Genomic DNA, 12,285 nt, shown 5'->3' on the forward strand with positions numbered 1-12,285 from the left:
AGATATTAAAGAACAATGCACCTTCCACATCCCCTGAGGACTCAACCAACGGGGATCGACCAGCCAACGATGGTTGCATCCTACTGAACATGCACAGACTATTTCTCGTCATTCTTCCCTAAACAACAACTATAGTATTAACAACCATAGCATTTGCATTGTGTGAAGTATTATATGTAATAGACATAATTTAAAATGTACAGTAGGAAGGATGTGCATAGGTTATATGCAAATAATTTGTCATTTTATACCAGGAATTGAACAGCTGGAGATTTTCTTAGCAACAGGGGTCTTGAAGCCATCCCCCTCGGATACTGAGGGATGACTGTAGACTCTAAAACTGTGTGCCACGGTGTGTGTAGAACAGGCAGAACAAAGAGCAGAACTGAAATTCCACAGAAAGCCCAATTTAACACAGAGTAAAGGTGACATCTCAAATCACTGGGAAACAAGAAACTTTTAATAGACGGTGATAGAACAACCAGGTAGTGATTTGGGGGATGAGAAAATTGGATCCACGCTTCACACCATAACCTAAAATAACCCTCAAATGGATTTGACGTCTAAAGGCAAAAAATTAAACCATACAAGGAATAGAAGAAAAAAAAATTTGCTTGCTGAAAAATACCCCTTTTCACAGCAGCACTATTCACAACGGCCAAGAGATGGAAGCAACCCACGGGTCCGTCACAGCCAGAGTCCTTCTCCTAAACCCTTCACCACACCAACCCCACTGTACTATGGACCAGTGTTCTCATTTTCAACGTGAGCAGGGTCCACTTGTTCTTTTGATACTCTGAAGATATTCAAAACTCCCCACAAAATGTTGGCTTAAATAATATGACTTTTTTATTTTTCTTTTGAGGAAGATAGGCCTGAGCTAACATCTGCCACCAATCCTCTTCTTTTTCGCTGAGGAAGACTGGCCCTGAGCTAACATCCGTGCCACAACTTCCACTAGTTTATATGTTGGATGCCTGCTACAGCGTGGCTTGACTAGCGGTACTTAGGTCCACACCTGCATCTGAACTGGCTAACAACAGGCTGCCGAAGTGCAACATGTGAACTTAGCAGCTATACCACCAGGCTGGCTCCTAAAATAACATGACTTTTACCCAAAAGATTGGCCCATTTTCAAAGAAAAGATGAGTGAAATAACTTCATTTAAAATCATGCTTTAAATACTTTCTGAAGGTAACTATACAGAATGAGCTGGCAGATTTTTCTACCTGCAGCAAAATGTAAATTACTCTTGCAGTGTATACAGAAACCGATAAATAATAATGTACACCTGAAATTACGCAATGTTATAAACCATTATATCCTCAATAAAATAATTGAAAACAATGAAGCTTTTACTCATTGCAGGGTGACATGTACCATCTGAACTTTTGCAATTTCCATGACCTTAAATGCAATAATCACAGAGGACATATTTTGTTAAATCCAAGTGAGTATACCCAGAAATGCTATGGTAAATGTGACCATTACTACATGGGTCTTGCTTATCAGAAAGTCATTATATTCGGTGTAAGCCATTTATCAACAAAATTTTAATCAAGAGTACCTTTTTGACAATACCCAGGCACTCTCCATATTTGCTACCATCTGCCCATAAGAACTCCCCTTTACTAGTGTGCCTGGGAGGATAACAGTCTGATTACTAACTGTTTGCATTGGCAAATGGAAAGAACACTTGATGGTGGAGAGGGAGGAGAGGGCAGTCACAGCGTCCCCCATTCAGCCCTTCCTCTCTGTGACATCTACTTAGAGCCCAGAGCACTTCCCAGTCTCAGGACTCAGTCCCCAGGAAACACCCAGGGCGGACATGTCCCACTCCCAAGTATTTCTCTGCCTGTCACCACTTCCCTGGCAGCTCTCTGCCTCCAGTTGCCCTGCTGAAAAGATTTCCACACCTCACGGCGCTCACCTCCAGGAGACAATGCCTTTCCGACCATCCTGGCAGCCAGGCCCACCACTTGCCACACCTCTGCACTCTTCTCTATTAGGTAAACCTTGGCAGCAGAACTGTGGCAAGAAAGTGTTTTGCACACTGAACTCTAGTGAAAAAGGACAAAATTTCTCCCACTTTCTCTCTCCAGGTGAAGACTCTGTGCATTAAAGGCCCTACTGAGTGATTGGGAACTGGTAAAACCATGACAAGCTTGTGCCTAGTAACCTCACTCAGAACTAAAGTGGTCTGCAGGGAGCGCACACTGAACTCAACTGCATTCAGCCTCAACCCTCCTCTAAGGCTCCCCTTCTGGCCTCTCCTTACCTTCCTCCTATTCTCCTTAACATCCCATCTTGACTTCCTCCCCAATCTCCATGCTGCACTCCCACACCCAGGATTCTGCCTTTGTCTGAAACTACCAAGAAGTTGATGGATGACTGGGATCTTGGCTAGTGTCTTTCAGGTGAAACCAGAGGTAGGCACATTTTTTTTTTTTTAAAGTATGCTTTTTGATGAGGAACATGGGCCCGGAGCTGACATCTGTGGCCAATCTTCCTCTTTTTTTTTTTCCTCCCATGAGTCCCAGTACATAGTTGTTTATCCCAGTTGGAGGTCCTTCTAGACATTCTATGTGGGATGCTGCCACAGTGTGGCTTGATGAGCAGTGTGTAGGTCTGCGCCCAAGATCCGAACTGGTGAACCTGGGGTGGCCAAACAAGAGCCCATGAACTTAACCACTAGACCATGGGGCAGGTGCCAAGGGCACTTTTGCAGGAACACAGAAAAAGAGTTCAGGCTTCAAACAGCAAAAGACTAAGAAGGAAAGGATTTGGTCAAGTGATGATATTTTAGGAAGTAGGCTGATGCTAATCACACATGCAAGGCATTGTGGGGTGATATTCAGGCTCTTTGACTACCCAGAATTCAACCAACGCAGGGAACATCACTTCTGACTCAGGCCAGAGTCCCCATAGCCCTATTCATTCCTTCTGAGAGCCCAGTATTTCCTCCTAGTGAATGTGGTCAGGCTGACTCAGCAACTGCCTAAGAATGAGGTTCTCAGAACACCTTCAACACTTGCAGAGAGCCCCAGCCAGGTTATGTCTGTGATCCAGCCTTGTCTCATTCCTACCCAGGAATTTGCTGAGCCCCTCCACTATTGTCCAAAATAATTCCCTGAAAGGATAGAAATGAAAACTTTCACAAAGGGCAATGGTGAACCATTTCCTTTCATGGTCCACTCACTTGTAACCAAGACTCTGATCAAGTATTAGGATGGCACAGGATTCTGGTGGAGGGAAAGCTGAAAATGGGGGATATAACATTCCATTCCCCAAAGCCAAGAGTGGTCCTCTAGCTCAAGAGCTGTTGTCTGGATCAAAAGCAGAAGAGCTTACTAATTAGTTTCCTAAGTGTCACCTTCACCTTGTCCGACTACTGCTGAGCCACTCAATTCTACCACGGCAAATACCCAGAACCCTACTGATCCATAGACTGTTGCCTCACCATTGCGCCCAAGGCTCTAGTGGAGACTGGCTCCCACCCAGGCCTTTCTTCCCCATTTCTCCATCTCAGTCTGAGGTCCCAAATTTGTATCTGCCCTCATTATTCTGAGAGTTCAATGCCTTAAGAAGATAAAACCTAGCAGGTCTTCAGATGTGGACATCTCCCACACACAGACAAGCCAAAGTGAATTTGTGTATTATTCACTCCTGCATCAAACAAACTTTTATGTGTATTTTGTATGTGTCTGACTCAAGACAGAAGAGAAAGATACTAGAGTATTCTTCCTGATTAGCTCAAAATATTCAGGTCTTATGGATCAGGCTCATCCTGGAAGGGAGCAGGACACAAGTGTCTGAGATGCTCAGGGACAGAGAAGTAACCAGCATAGGCAAAAGAAAGTGTTTTCCAGGTCTTCTGGACAGTCTACCCCAAGGACAAAAACTTTCCAGGTAAGATATATCTGAAGCATGCTTCATACAGACCAGAGCTGAGCAACTCATCACAATAGAAAGAACCTGAGAATTAAGGAAGCAGCCGGGCCATGCTATGATGACACTATGCTGCCCACAGAAGCCAGGAGCCCCAACTCAGTGTGAAGCGGTCCTGACAATGAGCTCCCTTCCCCACCATGTCCACTTCCACAAACTATCCAGGTCTGGTAACCAGATCTGTTCTCTGGTGTCTAGAATTCTCTTCAGATCCCAAGACCAAGACCTCCTAGACTCAGCCTCAAGTTGAGCTTTCTCATGCCTCATGCCAAGCTAACCTGTCAGTCATGAAGGAGATCACACTTGTGGAGGAAGATCCCATCCTCCGCCCTAGTGAGAAGCTCCACTGAGGATCAGGACTAGGGATGTGGTTTCTGGAGGCAATGCCACTTATATTCCTACTTCTCAGGACAGTGAGTTTTTCAGAAAGAGCAGCGGAGCAGAGCCCAGGTGGAGATAGTCACTCTTCATCGGGGCTGTTCTTTCCTTGGAAATGAGAACAGAAGCCCTTTTGAGGCATCAAGCACCTCTCAGTTGTCCGTGACAACATCAATACCCCATTCAGATAAAGAATCCTCCTTCTCCTCTCTCTTTCTCTTCCAAAATGTCCCAAAATGTGGAGATCCAGGCCTCTCTGTCCCACCTGAACACATTCAAGAGAAGTTAGGAGGACCCTCCACTTCCTCGTGGTGGTCGGGAGCAGAAGGATGAGTTCAGGCAAACTTTGTGCCGTGCCTTGCTCCCTGCCCAGCTCTTCTTCTGTACTGTCTACTTTCCTTCAAATCTCTGCTGGCTTGGAGTTGGCCTACTGCCTAAAAAGGTCTAATTGATAATAAGGAGTAAGGCATAAGAAAAGAACAGTCTCAAGGCTCTTGTATTTACATAAGAATCTCTTGCAAATTTATGAAGACAAGAAGTAGAATGGTGATTTCCAGAGACTAAGGGGACAGGGCAAAGAGAGTTTACTGTTCAATGGGTTCAGAGTTTCCATCTGGGATGAAAAAAAGTTCTGGAGATGGATAGCCATGATGGTTGCACACATTGTGAATATACTTAATGTCACTGAACAGTACATGTAAACATGGTTAATAGCTACATTTTATGTTATGTATATTTTACCACAATTTAAAAAGTAATAGTGAAAAAGAATCTCCTGTAAGACAAAAGGAGCAAAGCTCTGATTGTAGAAGAAGCTATTTGGAGAAAGTGGGCAGGGACGTCCTCTGCACATTCATGCCATTGTTAGAACTACATTTTGCTCTGAGCTCTCTGGTTTCTAGTTCAAGCAGAAGAGGCGTCATGTCAGGTTGATGTCACAGACTCAGAAGCATCTCCATCCCAACATTTCTCCCCTCTAACATGACTTAGAAGCAGCAGCTGTGGGGAGAATGAGCCAGAGGTGGGGTCTGAAGAGAGGGCTGGGCTGGAAATGAGACCAAGAGACCTACGATAGAAGGGAAGGAGGAATGAGGAAATCTTGCCCATTCTTCTATGGTCCTTTATCCTCCTTGGACTTCACTGAGTTTCTTGGGTGTGTACATTAATAGTTTTGGTTTGTTTGGAGTTTTTTTCACCAAAATTGAGAAAGTTTCAGCCATTATTTCTTCCAATATCTTTTTCTTCTTCTTTCTCTCTCTCTCCTCTCATTCTGGGACTCCCATGACATGTGTATTGAATGCAGTGTCCCAAACATCTCTGACACTCTGTTCATTTCCCTTCTTCATTTTCTCTTTCTGTTCACTGAAAACTTCTAAAGCAGTTACAAATTTAGTAATTAAAAGCTCAGGAGAGCAGCTAAGCTTCTCTCCAGACACGATGGCTAAGCAGAGGCACACAGGTGCCTTTTGTCCTTGGTCAGAGCAGCAGTCATGATCAGCTAGGTGTGGGTCAGATGAGACAGGGGGCAAAGAGGGGCAGAAGGAGAGCAGAAAGGAGCAAATGCCTGCTGATATGATCTGGATGCACAGGTCAGGCTGAGAGAACGGGGCTCTCAGCCATTTGTAGGGTGGATGTGTAGCCTTACATGGTATGCCAATAGCTCAGAGGAAAGTTATGTATAAGAAAATTGTGCTGGTGCAGCTAAATGTATAAGAAACTGTCACCCCCTAGTTACCAGGAGGAGCTGAGGGATGGGTCTGGATATTTTAACTGTCCTCCAAATTGTTCTTTTTCCTTTTCTTATGTTAATGAGATGCTATCACCAACCACCCTGAACCAGACCAAATCTCACCAGAGAGCTATACCTATGACCTTTGCCTTATCTTTAATGCTAAGAGCTCTCCAGGAGGGGCTTAGGCTTTTTTACCAAAACCTACAGTGTGTGTGGAAGCATGTCTTCCCTGTGAGCCAGCACAAGAGAATACCCACCTCTCCCTTTCGAATATTCATTCCCCGGCTGAAATGGATGTCCCTGCTTCCCTGTTTTCGGGGACACCAGACTTGGGAAATGATTCCCCATGGTCTCTTACTTAATATACTTTGTGACACAACTACTTCTGGTGAAGAGTCTAATTTAACTTGCCAGGATGGAACATTCTTCAGTTTTGGTAATGAAATCAGCTACGGAAATTGTGAAAACACTTATGGTTTTAAGTGACGAAACGCACTCAAATGATAAAAACCTCCTTTGGGCAAAAATTACATTCTATCATCTTTGATTTTCTATACTTCCAAAACTTCGTAGACATTATTTAATACATACTTCATAGCCCAACAGGTTAACACACACTTGATTAATAAATCACTACAACATTGTTGAACATACTTTTGGATTCCAAATCAGGGGTAGGGGGTAGGCATCAGTCATCAGAGGCAGGAGAACAGTGATGTCCCCTGTAAACAACAACCATGTCTGGGACAGAGAATGAAAGTGAGAAGGTACATGACATGTTCCACCTTCTGGGCAATGACTGATCCAGCAGATGCAAAAGCAGCAAAACATTATAACCACTTTGAGGTAAGACTTCAGAAGTCTTCTGATATCTATATTAAATTATACAAGAACAAAGAAGAATAATTTAAACTGTCAAGCTGATTGCTTGTATTGGTAGTACTATGATGCCTTGAGACTTCTCCCTTCCAAAAGTTGACAGCCCTCCAGCTCCTGTGCGCAGAGAACTCTGAGAGCAACCATGCCAGGTTCCTGACCAGGGACAGGGAGCCTTGGGGGCAGAATCTTTGCCTCCATCATGTTCTTCACAGTCACACAACGTTACCTGTGTCAGGTGGGACAAGAGTGACCACAGAAACTCAGAATGAGAGGCAAAGCTTTGTTTCTCCCCTTTCAGTCTCTATCTGCATGTCTGAAACTACTTTAACACTGGAGTCTTTTAAAACTTTGAAATATCAAGAAGTTGAGAACAACATTAGCTATCAGGGCAACCTGGGACCACAGAGTGATCTCACGTGCATTTGTCTGTGAAACCCTCCTCTCAAACTCTCCTACTCTGTCATTGCCTTCTCTTCCAAGCACTCTCATCAGCCTTCCATCAGCACGTCATCCCCAATCCCTGCTCTCACCCCCACCTCAATAGTTTGCCGTTGCCTAAAACTACCAAGAAGTTGATGGAAGACTTGGCTCTTGGCTCGTGTGTTTTAGGAGAGACCAGTGCTTGGTATTTTGGCATTTATACCAAAAAGAAAAAGAAAAACTCTTGGGCCATCAAAAAAATGCAGCTCTACAAAGAGTAGGATTGCATAGATGCATGCTACTTTAGGAAGTAGACAGTTGCCTAATCTCAAATTCAAGGCATAGTGGGGTCATATTCATGTTCTTGGGGGATCTCACTTGGGGAAAGGGAACACCATATCTGGCTAATGCCAAATCCCCCCATAGCTCCTTCTCCATTCCAAGTGTCAAGTACTTTCTAGGTGAACGTGGTCATGTGATCAAGAGCCTAAGAATGTGGTTACTGCAAAACCGTCACCACATAAACCCCTCTCTCTAAGGGGAAGAGCGATCTGATGAAAGCTCTAATCTTGGGAATCTATAGAACTGGGAGGAAATTGGTGGTCACTGAGCTGGCTCCTTCTTGCTTCACCTCTACGATTGAAAAGCCTGGAAGAAAAAAGCACGTACAACTTCAGACCTGATCAGCCTGTCAAAGAAGTTGCTGCTTCTGCTGTTCTTATTGGCCAATCTCCTACCCTCCAGGGTTGAAGGAGCTAAGTGCCCCTGTAGATCCTCAGAGGCCTTCCTTATCCCATCAGACACTTCCACAGTGTCCCTGTGAGGTTGTCCTTATGATCTTTCCTTCCCTCGGTCCATTCCCAGAAATTTGCTGATCCCCAGATCTGTCGCTAGATCTGCAGGGTAGAGAACTGCAGAAAAGAAATCCACTGCCAAAGAGACCTGGTGGGTCTTCTCACTTCCTAGGGTCAAATTCTTGTCAGCTTGAAAATGACTTAGTATTAGGATAGCACATGATTCTGGTGGAAGGGAAAGCTGAAATAAGCACGATAATTCCCATTCTCTAAAGCTACGCGTGGTTATCTATCCCAGGAGCTGTTATCTGAATCAAGAATAGAAGAGCCAGCTACTACTCAGTTTGCTAAGTGTGACTCTCACCGTGTCCCCATTCTACATAGCCACTATGCAGATATCTAGAACATAATTGAGCCATCCAAGTGTTGCCTTACCAGTGCTCCCACGACCCTAGTGGAGTCTGGCACCCAACCAGCCACTCCAGCCCATTTCCCCAACTCACTCTGATTTCCTATCCTTTCTGTTCTGCCCACTGTGTCCCTGGGAAAGATCAACTGTGCTGGACTTCAGATTTCATTAAAATCACTCCTCTTTAGTTGCTGACCCAGGCAGATTTGAGGAGTGGCCATTCATGTACCTGACAAGCATTTCTGGGGTATGTACTATGTTCCTGACCCAGGATCGGGGAGAAAGAAGCAAGAGAATTCAGCTCCATGAGCAAGAAATGTTCAGGTCAGGCTAGACCCATCCAGGAAGCAAGCAGGACACAGAAGTCTGAGAAGCTCAGGGAAAAAGAAGCAACCAGGGTCAGAGGGAGACAGTAATTTCCAGGTCTTCTAGGAAAGTCTCCTTGACAAGTTTATGAAGTGTGTTTGCTCCAGAACAAGAGCTGAGCTCCTCATCTCTATGGGAGGAAACTGAGAACTAAGCCAGGAAACAAGTCATGCTGCAAGCCCACCAGCTGCCTGCTGAAGCCTGCAGCCCCCTCTCATTGTGTTGGGTCCCTGAGGACACTACAACCACCCCAGCCTTGGATCATCCCATGGGTTTAGGCCACCAGCAAGTGCCCATTTCCTTTTTTCCATGAACACAGAGATTCAGGGCAAATTTCTCTTTCAGGGAAGATAAGATGGGCAGGGGCCAGAAGGCATTGCCAGCCCCACATGGCATCTGTACTTTCCTACAATGACAAAGAAAGCTGGAGCAGATGAAGGAGGGGTCCTGGTATGAGACAAGTTTGTACCGAGAGCAGCTAACTGTAATGGAAGATGAGGATTACAAATGGATCCTTGTCTTCCTGGGAACCCTGGTACCTTCCCATGACCCATAACTCAGGAAGGTCACTGAGAACACAGAGCCAATGACTAATCAGAGGAGCAATCTGATCTGCTCAGACCAGGACACAGTGACCGTGGGTTACACGGGTGGAGCATGTGGACCGAGACCTGGGTGACAGACAGGCTGCTGAAGAACCAGGCTGGGTCACTGCCACAGAGCACAGACAGGTGACACTGTCCACTTTTCCCTTCCTCCCTATCTGACTCAGCTGCCTTTCAGAGACTGAGTTCTAGCTCCTGTGGCTGACCCAATCCACCTTTTCTTTAGAGAAAAACAAGTGTCATCCTGGGGGCTCACAATATCAGAAAAGTGAAAAACAGCCAGCAGGCCATTCCTGTGCTCAAATGTTCCCTCACAAGGATTATAACAATAATTCAAAGACCAACGATATCTTCCTACTGAAGGTACCATCTTGCTGACTTTCAGGTGAAACTGCACAGGTCACAAAGGACCAGGCAGCTCACTCAGGGTCTCAGTTCCCTCCTCTCTTCCAACCTGTCTGTTTTATTGGGTCAATGTAATAGAAGGGGGCTTGGGAGACTCCAGGAAGGGGGTAGAGACAACCTCACCCCTGGTTCTGAGACCAGCAGGGGCCGGGACCTGAACTGCCGTCCCTCACCTTTCTGACCAGCTGCAAAACAAGGCTCAACTCAGCCCAGCTGTGAAGACCATCGCCCTGCCACAGAGCCAGGACTCGCTGAGGCCGGGGCAGATGTTCAGTGTGGCAGGCTGGGGACAACTGGCAAGTGGCAAAAAGGCAAACACAGTCCAGAGGGTGGATCTAGAAGCACAGAATGAGCAGAAGCGCAAGGACCTCTTCAAAAACTATAACTAGTCCATCCAGCTGTGCGTGCTTAACTCTGAGGACAAGAAGGCCGGGGCAAGTGTAAGGAGACAAGGATCTTCTCACCCTTGCCCCAGGGACACAGTGACGCTGGGGTGACATGGCCAAACCTTCTGCCACCTAACAAGCAAGGGTTGACCTCAGTGCAGTCATGGGTGGAGGCTTGCTGTTCCCAGTATGTGGAGCCCAGGCATCTCCCTGCAGCCAATCTCTTCACTTTTGTCCATGGCACAAGAGCAGGGCCTGAGACTAGGTTGAGCATGAGAGAGGACACAGCCATGACACAGGCTCATGGGGTGAGTAAATCACAGAAGATCCACCTACACCCCTGACACTCAGAGCTGAGGTGAATGGTAATCAATCAGCTAGTACACATCTGAACAGCAGGGCCCTAGAGAGGGGCAGGAGAGCAACAGGGAGAAAATGATGCTGACAAGGAGGAGCCAGAGAGCTGCAACTGAGACTTCTCCCTTCTCTGTGCACAAGGGGACTCCAGGGGCCCCTCATGTGTAACAACATGGCCCAGGGTGTAATCTCCTTTGGAAAGAACAATGGGAAATCTCCATTTGTCTTCATCACCATCTCAATGTATCTGTCCTCCATAAAAAGAACAATACTTCAGGTTGCAGGGCCCAGACTCAGGTGCCCCCAGGATTGATCTGGATGGGATTGGACAGAACAGGATTGATCTTCTCTGGGGTCAAAGCCAGAACTGCCCTGGGCAGTGCGGGTTGGAGGGGAGGCTGCCAGGGACTTCATAAACTTCCATGTCTAGGATGGAAATCGTTGATTCCTCCTTTATTCACCAAAATAGCCTATAGCTTATAGCCTACTGGGTAAATTTTTCTTATATTTTTCAGCAATGTCTAAACCTTCTATATAAGAGTGGATTCAAAAAAGTAAACTCATTTTTAAAATATCCAGCTTAAAGAAGGCTAGACTGGAAAGAATTGGTCTGCTAAATGGTTGCCAATGATGCATGTGCTTTGACTACAGGAAAATGTTTACTGCGTAGAAAAGCAATACATGTTCATCATAGAAAGACAGGTAAAGGCAGACATAGCAATAAGCACATTAAAATTCCAAGAATGCCACCACCCAGATGTCATCATCATTAATGCTTAAGCAGGTTGCCTTCCCCTCCTTTTCGTTATCTTCATAAGTTGCCGTTGCTTTAACAGAACTGGGATGGGGCTGTTTAGAACTCCTAACGCCTTCCTTTCCACTGCTCTGTCATCTGTCATCACACTGGTGAGAGTGTTGGGATAACCTGTTTGCAAATGTTTCTGACTGTTGGGCCCATGGACGTGATAGCCATGGTTCACTGGACCCTGGGCAGAGAACACTTAGTGGATAGTAATTATTAGGATGATCAGCACCCAATTCCCCATCACCTGGCAACAGTAACCAGCCTTCCTTTAGGAGAACACTCTCCCCAAAAATCAGACACTAGAATTTGGGTGGAGCAGTCCCCACCTCAGGCCCAGGGGTGCTAAACGGTCCGAGAATGAACCAATCAGGCCACTCAACACCGATGGATCTGCTGATGGTTTGCTCTGGTCCAATGAATATCAATTCCAGGACTTTTGTTCAAGATTGTGAGATAAGAGAAGCTCTCTTGATCACAGAATGTTTAGATTTAAGAGTGAATTCTGAATATTCCAAAAATACGAGGCTGGATTTGTGGTCAGAGAAGAAGTGGGGTTACCATTTGGGGTGTTTGGGTGTGTCCAGCTCTACATGCCCCTAAGGCAGGTCCAGTCTCTATCTCCCACCACCAAGTGGAGGCCCCACCACAGACCTTGCCAGCCTGTACACTAACCGTTGATTCTAACTCTACTCCAGCCGACCATTGTCTTCTCAAGGGCAGGAGCCCTCTTGCCAATCTACCTGGACCTAGCTTGCTAAATAATTATTCATGACTTCATCAGGATGGAAAAAGAGCCAATGG

The sequence above is a fragment of the Equus caballus genome, chromosome 1 (assembly GCF_041296265.1).
Source record: "Equus caballus isolate H_3958 breed thoroughbred chromosome 1, TB-T2T, whole genome shotgun sequence".
NCBI lineage: Eukaryota > Metazoa > Chordata > Mammalia > Perissodactyla > Equidae > Equus > Equus caballus.